Below are 9,266 nucleotides of genomic sequence, written 5' to 3'. Positions count from 1 at the left end.
AGAAATCTGCCTGCCTCTGCCTCCCAAGTGCTGGGATTAAAGGCGTGCGCCACCACTGCCCGGCCATATATGTGTTATATGTACCTATATGAATACATATTTTTAATGAAGTTATGCCACTTGGATTGACAATAATCTCACAAGAGCCATAAATTGTTTAACATAAGTCCCAGTATTAGTCATGAGAGATACCCTTTCTTTCTTTTTAAAAATTGTTTTTGTTATTTTTTTTATATATATGGCTGTTTTGCCTGCATGTGTGTATGCACACCATGTTCATGTCTGATGTTGCAGAGACCAGAAAAGGGGGTCATATCTGCTGGGACTGGAGTCGCAGGTGATTGTGAGCTGCCATGTAGGTTCTGGAAATCAAATGTGCATCCTCTGCAAGAGTAGACAGTATGCTTAACTGCTTCGCCATTTCTCCTACCCTATATTTCACACACTTCCAATATGTTTATTCAGCTTTTTGGTCCTATGTGGCTCTGTAAGCTCTTATTTAGATTCCAGATTCCTCATATAAGTATGTTTGTCCATGGATATCCATTATATTGGTGTTTCCATGAGGGGTTCATGGCTGGAATCTGACAATTTTGACAATAGTATTCTTTCATCTACTCTTGTGATTATTATAGTTTTCATACTGTATATTTAAATCAAGAAATGCATTTCTTCCCATTTTTGTCTCATTTAATATTTCAAGATCCCTTGTGAGTGCATATACATTTTAGGATGAATATTTTAAAATGTTATTAGGATCATGGTGGTAATTCCATGAATATATAATTTTCTTTGGGTAATACAGAGTCTCCCAATTCATGAAAATATGATGCTGCTCTCCCAATTGCATTGGTTTTTAATTGGTTTTAGCCACGGTTTGTTTGCTTTCCTCAGTGTACATTGCTTTTGTAAGAATTCTTTTTAGATTATTTTACTGTAGGTGTTTATAGCCTAGAAGTCACTGTGTAGCTCTGGCTTATCTCACACTCTTGATTTTTATGCCCCAGCTTCCTAGGGGTGTAATTACGGGCATGCACTGCTATACTCCATACAAATGGTGATTTTTTTTTTCCAGGATGTTAGCAATGGGAATACAACTGTAACTGGTTTTTGCAGGCAGATGTTTTACCTGTTATTTTGCTGTTTTAACATGTATCTTGTGGAGTCTTTAGGATTTTTTTGTTTGTTTTGTTTTGTTTTGTTTTTTGACACAGGATTTCTCTGTATAGCCTTGGCTATCCTGGAACTCACTCTGTAGACCAGGCTGGCCTCGAACTCAGAAATCCGCCTGTCTCTACCTCCCAAGTGCTGGGATTAAAGGCGTGCGCCACCACCACCTGGCTGTGTTTAGGATTTTATACACATAAAATCATATTTGAATGCTAGTTCATTATGTCTGTTTCCTAATTAGTCCAAATTTCCAGTATTATGTTAAATATACATGGTGAAACCAGGCATCCTTGCTTGTTTCTCATCTTTCAAATGAAGCTTGTCATCTTTAACTGATGGCTACTGCATTATCTGTGGTGTTCTCATATATGACTTTTACTATGCTAAGCAGTAGTAATAGTTTTTTCCTGATGTTTTATTTTATTTTATTTTTTATTCTGAAAATGCATTGAGTTTCGTAAAATGTTTTCAGCATTAAGGCTTTGACTCTTCATTCTGTTGATATGATGTATAATTACTAATTTTATGTATTATTTTGACTGACAAAAGGTGTCTGTATATTTGGTTAACCTTATTTTGGATAGGGATGAGATTAACATTCGAATTGCCAAATAAATAAAGCACACACATTGTGCTATTCAGTATGGGTAGGGTTCACCCACTGCATTGAACAAAACAAATGGCAAGACAAGTGAGAATTTATCTCCTCTGCTTACTATCTTTAGCTGGAACATTAGTCTTTCCAGGCCTTCAAATTTGGATAGAGCCATGTTGTTATCAATATTCTTGAGTCCTCAGCTTATGCATTACTGATCTTCTTTGTCCATAATTATGTGATTTAAGTCTTATAACAACTCTCTCTCTTTCTTTTCCTCCCTCCTTTCTCCTCCTTCCTTCTCTCTTATAGGTATTACCTATTGGTTTTCACTGTCTTAAGAACCCTGGCTGAGCTAGATGCACTACACTGTTTTACTTTTACAAATAATGAAAAAGAATATATAATCACTGGGCTTGTTTGTTTGTTTGTTTGTTTATAATTTCAACTTGGCCAAACATTGTGTGTGTGTGTGTGTGTGTGTCCATTAAATAAGGCCATACAAACATAGTTGGTAGTGAAAGTACAAAACATTGAGTGAAACTCCCTGGCTTCAGGCTAGCCATTCTAAACGTACAGAGGTGTGCTGAGATGCATAGTTTGGGACAGGACAAGTGTCTGGGTAGTTTCTTTAATCCAGCTGTGTGATGTTTACATAGGTGAGTTAATTACAGTAAAGTGACTTTAAAGGTTAAAACGCTAAAACTTACATTTTCAAATCAATAAAAATAATAATCAAATAGTTATGAAAATGGGATCAGAAGGTTGAAAGGCGATGATATACAACAACGTGAATGCACTTAATTTCACTGAACTTTGTGATTAAATGTAGCTTTAGTTTTAATTCTACATTATGTGTATGTTACATCCATAATAGTTTGGAAAAAGAAAACTTTTTAAAGAAAAACTACAGAAATAGGGGGCTGAAGAGATGGTCAGTGGTTAAGATCACTGACTGCTCTTCCAGAGGTCCTAAGTTCAATTCCCAGCAACCGTGTTGATGGCTCACAACCATCTGTACTGGGTTCTGACACCCTCTTCTGGTGTGTCTGAAGACAGCAACTGTGTACATTAAAAAAACAAAAGCAAAAGCAAAAAACAAAAAACCACAAACTTACAGAAATCCTATCATGTATAATTGTGATGAATTTTCTCTCATATAGTTTTATTGTTTCTTATTCAGTGCTTATTTTAATTTGTGTTTGATTATTTTGTTCTTTAGTTGTTCTTATTTCTTTTTATTATTTTGTGCATACTCTACGTGTGTGTGTGTGTGTGTGTGTGTGTGTGTGTGTGTGTGTGTGAATATGTGCACATGGAGCCACAGATTTCCACCAGGTGTCTTTCCTTGATCCCTTTGTCCTTTGAGATAGGGTCTCTCACTGAATCCGAAGCTTATCAATTTGGTAAGAATGGCTGGCCAATGAACTTTACAAATCTGCTTGTCTCCACCCCATTTTTGCCCTCCCTACCAGGGTCAGGGTTAGAAGCACATTTTTTTACATGGGTTCTGGGAATCCAAAGTCTCAGGTTCTCATGTTAGACATGACAAACATTCTAACAACTGAGTTGTATCTCCAGCCCCAATTAAGTATTTTCTTTGTTGTTAGCATAGGCATTGTATATAATATCCTGAAGTTATAGTGACCAAATTTCAATGAAATCCATCTCAACTTCAGGCATATTCAGATCTCAACTATATTATCTAGTAACAAAGCTCTATAATTTTTTTTTTGTGTTTTCAGTGCAGTGGAAAATTAAAAGTGGAGTTAAAAACCAACATTATAACAGTACCAACAGTACATTTACAAAAGGTATTCCTAACCTTCACATAGATTTGGTTTACAGTGAATGGGGCAGTCTTTTATCTCAATGTTAAGGTCTCCCTTCAACATTTTTTTAGGGTAGGCCTTATGGCAATTAACTTCCCTAGTTTTTGTTTATTTGGAAATATAGATTTCTTTGGCTGGAGAGATGGCTCAGAGGTTAAGAGCATTGGCCACCATTCCAGAGGACCCAGGTTCAATTCCCAGTATCTACATGGTAGTTCATTACTGCCTGTAACTTCAGTTTTAGGAGATTCAACACTCTCACACAGATATACATGTAGCAAAACATGAGTACACATGAAATAAAAATAAATATTTTTAAAAAGAAAATAGAAATTTCCCTCTTGTTATAAAAGGGCTATTTTTGGTGATTTAGAGTTCTTATTTTATATGTGTGTATATATATATTTATATATATTTATATTTATATATATTTATTTCAGTGTTCTGCTATATCATTCTTTGCTTCCTTGTCTCTAAGGTTTCTTGCTTAAAAAAATAGACTGATAATATCATTGAGGAATTTTCAATGTAATCATTATTTTCTTTTTTTGCTTTTAATTTTTCTCTTTTACTTTGCCTATCAACTGTTTAAATATAACAGATCTCAATGTGAGACTGTTTCTTTAATTTGATTCCACTGAGATTCCTGGCTGTTCAGATTTATGTTTCTTTATAACTAGGAAGAATCTTTTGTCATCCTTTTTTCTGACAATCTCCCCACCTTTATCTCTCTCATGGCCTCTGGAACTACCCAGATGTATACACTGGTCCTCTCCATCATATTCCACATGTTCCTTCAAATTTGCTCCCTTTCTCTCTTTATTTGGCTCAGTTATTTCAAATGCCTTGTTTCCAAGGTTAATTTTATTCCTTCTAGCTGCTTAATTAAATTGTATACTCAACACTTTACCACAGTTACTGTATTGTATGCTCAGGTCCTGGAATTTCTAGTCCTTTTATCAGTTTTCCTTTTATAATATTTAATTTTCTTGGTTGATATGTTCATCTTATGTTATTTTAATGAAAATCTTAGGACTTTGTGCTTCTCTTTAGCCTTTTCAACATATTGAAGCTGCCATGGGACTGGTTAAGGGCACTTGATTGTCTTTTAGAGGACTGGAGTTTGATACTCTGCACTCATGTTGAGTAGTTCTCTAATACCATCTCCAGGAGACATTCTGGACTCTATGGGCACCTGTACTGGCATGCATGTGCATACATGTACATGTACACATACACACACGCACACAACTAAACAGAAAATAAATCCTGAAAGAGAAAACTGTTGTTTTAAGGTCTTTAACTAAGCCGGGCAGTGGTGGTGCACTCCTTTAATCACAGCACTTGGGAGGCAGAGGCAAGCGCATTTCTGAGTTCGAGGCTGGCCTGGTCTACAGAGTGAGTTCCAGGACAGCCAGGACTACACAGAGAAACCCTATCTCGAAAAACCCGGGAAAAAAGTCTTTAAGCTAGGCATTGTAGAATGAGCTTGAGATCCCTGCACTCCAGTCTGAGCCCTGAGGACTGTAAATTTGAAAGCAATACATCCTGGGCTATATAATACAGCAAAAGTTTCTATATATAAAAACAAAAAGAATTCAAGAAGAATTTGATTAGATAAATACTCTTCTGCCTATGTTTCTTCTTGGACGGTTTGATGATAACTTCATTTTCTTTCTCTCTATAAATGTGATAGTTATTTTTACTGTTGTTTTGCACACTTTATGAGGTCTTAAATTGATGAAAATTTAAGAGAACAACTATTTCTTTCAGTCTTTTTGAGACTGGTTCTGTGCCAAAATGGTCCCTCAATAATTAGTTGGTCATGTTCTGTGTTCTTTCATCAGACTGTGAAGGAAGCTTGACATTATTAGTCTTTACTGAACATGCATCTCTCACTAGATTTTATATGGTTTATGAAACACACACACATACACACATATCTTTTTCAGTGGAGTCTCCCTGGGTGTACGATCCACACTTTAGGGTAGGTCCCATGCTCAGCAGTAGATGGCCAACAAAAATGGGCTTAATATTAGTTTTGCAGACTTTTTATCTCATAATGCTTTGTTTGAACATTTTTGTTTGTTTTACTGGACTTTTGTTTGTATATTTTGGTTTCTGATTTTGTTTTGTTTTGTGTTTTGAGGTAAGGAGGATCGGGGAGGAGTTTGTGAAGGAGAAAGGCATAATCAAAATATATTGTGTGAAAGAAACTTTTTTTTTTTTCGAGACAGGGTTTCTCTGTGTAGCCCTGGTTGTCCTGGAACTCACTCTGTAGACCAGGCTGGCCTCGACCTCAGAAATCCACCTGCCTCTGCCTCCCAAGTGTTGGGATTAAAGGTATGTGCCACCACTGCCCAGCTCAATCTTTTTCAATGAAAATGGCAGACATATATATCCAACACAGTATATGTGTATGTACATGTTCTTTTAAACGTCTTAACTATGTACATGTTCTTTTAAACATCTTAACTTTCCCAGAGTTTTATTCTATACTCTACTTGTCATCATTTTACCTTTACCTATAATCTGCAGCTCCATTTGTCTCTAAAGGACTGTTATTTTTTTTGCTGTGCTAAGTGGTGTCTACTGCATCTTTCCACCCAAGATCAGGTTAGGTAAAATAATGATCAGACCTTCAGGCAACCCTTGGGCAAAATAGAAAGCTACAACCAAGGTCTCCTGGACTCACCACTGAAATTTGTTGAGAGGAATTCAGAACTGTTCTACAACTGCCTGATGTGGATTCTGGGAACCAAACCTAGGTGCTCAAGAGCAGCAAGTACCGAAGCATGTCCACCTCCTCACCAAAGGGTTTTGTCCCTTGATTTCTGACTGCAGTGAGAGACAATCTTAATGTAGTTTTCAATTGCATTTCCCTGATGGCTAAATACAATCAATATTTTTCCACTCATACTGGCCATTTATACTTCTGAGTTCACTCATGTGTGTATTAGCTGGATTATCTGTATCGCCATTGCCTACTTTCTGATTTTCTTAAAACTTAAATTTTCTCTAATTCTTAGAAATTTTCTTGTTGTTGTTGGTTTTGTTTTGTTTTGTTTTGTTTTGTTTGAGACAGGGTTTCTCTGTGTAGCCCTGGCTGTCCTGGAACTCACTCTGTAGTCTAGGCTGGCCTCGAACTCAGAAATCTGCCTGCCTCTGCCTCCCAAGTGCTGGGATTAAAGGCACTACTGCTCAGTGAAAACCTTGTTTATTAAATGTTTTCTTGACATTTTCCAACTAACTGTTTTCAGTTTTTACGTTGCTGTTTTCTTTTTTTCTCTTCTCTTCTTTTTTTAAAAGATTTATTTATTTTATTTATATGAGTACACTGTAGCTGTCTTCAGACACACCAGAAAAGGGCATCTGATCTCATTACAGATGGTTGTGAGCCACCATGTGATTGCTGGGATTTGAACTCAGGACCTCTAGAAGAGTAGTCAGTGCTTTTAAACACTGAGCCATCTCTCCAGCCCACGTTGCTGTTTTTGTACTTTTCAACTATCTACTGTAATCTTTATATTCTTTCTCATAGTAGTTATTTTCCCAGCAAACTAATCTTTCCCCTTAGTTTGCTTTGGTTTTCATAAAGTGTGTCGTCTTGATTGTCTTCTCTTTCAGGCATGCATTTGTAAGTATAAATTTTCCCTTAGCACACTTTCTGTAGCATCTTTTGGGGTTAGTGTAGTGTATGTTCATTCATATCAATATTTCCTTCTTTTTCTCCTCATTCTCTTCTCTGCTCTCTTAGTTACTTAATCTAGTCTAGCTACTTGTGCCTTTCTGAGGTGACCTCTAGGCTTCTGCATGGTTGCAAATCCAGAGCCCTGGCCCAGTCTTACCACTTTCTCCTGTGCCGTAGCCCACAGCTAGGCTCCCACACAGCACCCTTATTGCTGTCTGATCACCCTGCTTCATGCCCAGACTTTCTACATCTTCTTCCAGTCTAGTCTGGGGAATACCCAGTGACACTCAATCTTTAATACCACGTAAACTGGGCATGAAAAATTGGTGAGAAGCTTCAGTTGAAGCAGCAAAACTTGTGTTTTTCAATGTAATGTACCAAAGGTGCATGAATTTGGAGGGTCTCGGGAGGGGTAAATGGGAAGGTTTGGAGGGAGAAAAGGGGAGGAGAGAATGTTGTGATTAAAGTAGAATCTTGAAAACAGAGAAAAACACATTTCCACAAACCAAAAAGACAGACCCACATTCTTTGGCTTACATGATGATGAGAGACGTTAACCAAATGAGTGAATTAAAAACTTGCATGATTGTGAGAGTGGTCACTATGCAGTATGTACATTTCTACAATTATTAAAGAAAAAACTTGATAAAAATATTTGGAAGTTGAAAGTATATTTTATTTCTGTTAAGAAAAGAAAAGGAAAAAAAGAGAAAAGAAAAGACAGTTGTTGCTAGACCTAGAATATTGTAGAAGAGCATTAGTAATTGGTTTGTAGGAAGAGTTTGGGCAGCTTTGACCAAGCAAAGTCAAGAAAGCCTAGAAGGCTGCTAGCGGAGCTTCAGGAGTGACAGGTGACGCTCAGGGGATCAGAGTGCTGACTGATAACAGCAGGCTGATGAGATTTTGGGTAATGATGAGCTCTCTGAGAGAAACTGTTCTGCAGGCCACTCCTGTTACACAGTGGCCACTAATCTGGAGGTATCTTGTTCATTTCTGAGATTTTGTGGGAAGCTGAATTTAAAGCTGACAATCTAGTTTATCTGCTGTAGGAAACTGCTGAGAAAACAGACAGTGGCCTGGGCATCATGGTCTACTTCTAGTAGGATTGATAGAGTCAGGAGCAAAAATGATTCTGGGAGGAACAGTAGGAAAATTTGCAGTTTATTGAGAAAATAAACACAAAGAAAGTACCAGTCAAAATGAGGGTGTCTTAGTTACTTTTCTTGTTGCTGTATTAAAATACCCTGACAGTAGCAACTCCGGGACAAAGTGTTTATTTTGGCAAACACTTTGAGGGGACAATCCTCTATGGCAGGAAAGCTGGTGTCAGGAGCTCCTCAAGACATTATGTCTCTAGTCAGGAAGCAGAGAATGATGAACTTTGGCGTGTAGCTGCCTTTTTCCTTCTTGTGCAGCTCAGGACACAGGCTCTGGGAATGGTGCCATGCGCGCTTAGTGTGGGTTTTCTCACCTCTATTCATTTAATCACAGCAATCCCTCACAGGCATACCCAGATGCTTGTCTCTTAGTTGGTTCCAGATACTATCAAATCAATACTTAATACTAATATCACAGAGGGTACAGTTGCAGCCATTAGTGCCATGAAAAATTAAAAGTAAAAATACATCAGCTTAGAAATTTAGAATGCAGATTTCTGTACACCTAAAGAACAGGTCGTGTGCTAGGAAAACTGTTATCATGCTCAAAGAAGCACATATTTGTTTCTGTGAGAGACACAGATTGAGGCTCATTCTTCATAATAAAAGAAAGCAAGTGTTTTGGAATCACAATAGGAAATATTCCTCAAAAGTGTCTCAGGAATTAGGAAGGTACAATAAAAGGCACAAAGTTATTGTAAAAGAAAGAAATTATTTAAAATTACCTGGGTGGGTTTTTTTTTTTTTCACAAGGTTGTCTTCTTCCTGGTTTTTCTTTGGTGAGACAGTAACATAGTTTGAAAACTGACTGTGGTTGAAGC

Source organism: Mastomys coucha, chromosome X (genome assembly GCF_008632895.1).
Source record: "Mastomys coucha isolate ucsf_1 chromosome X, UCSF_Mcou_1, whole genome shotgun sequence".
NCBI lineage: Eukaryota > Metazoa > Chordata > Mammalia > Rodentia > Muridae > Mastomys > Mastomys coucha.
The sequence above is the reverse complement of the archived record's forward strand: the minus strand, read 5'-3'. Positions refer to the sequence as shown.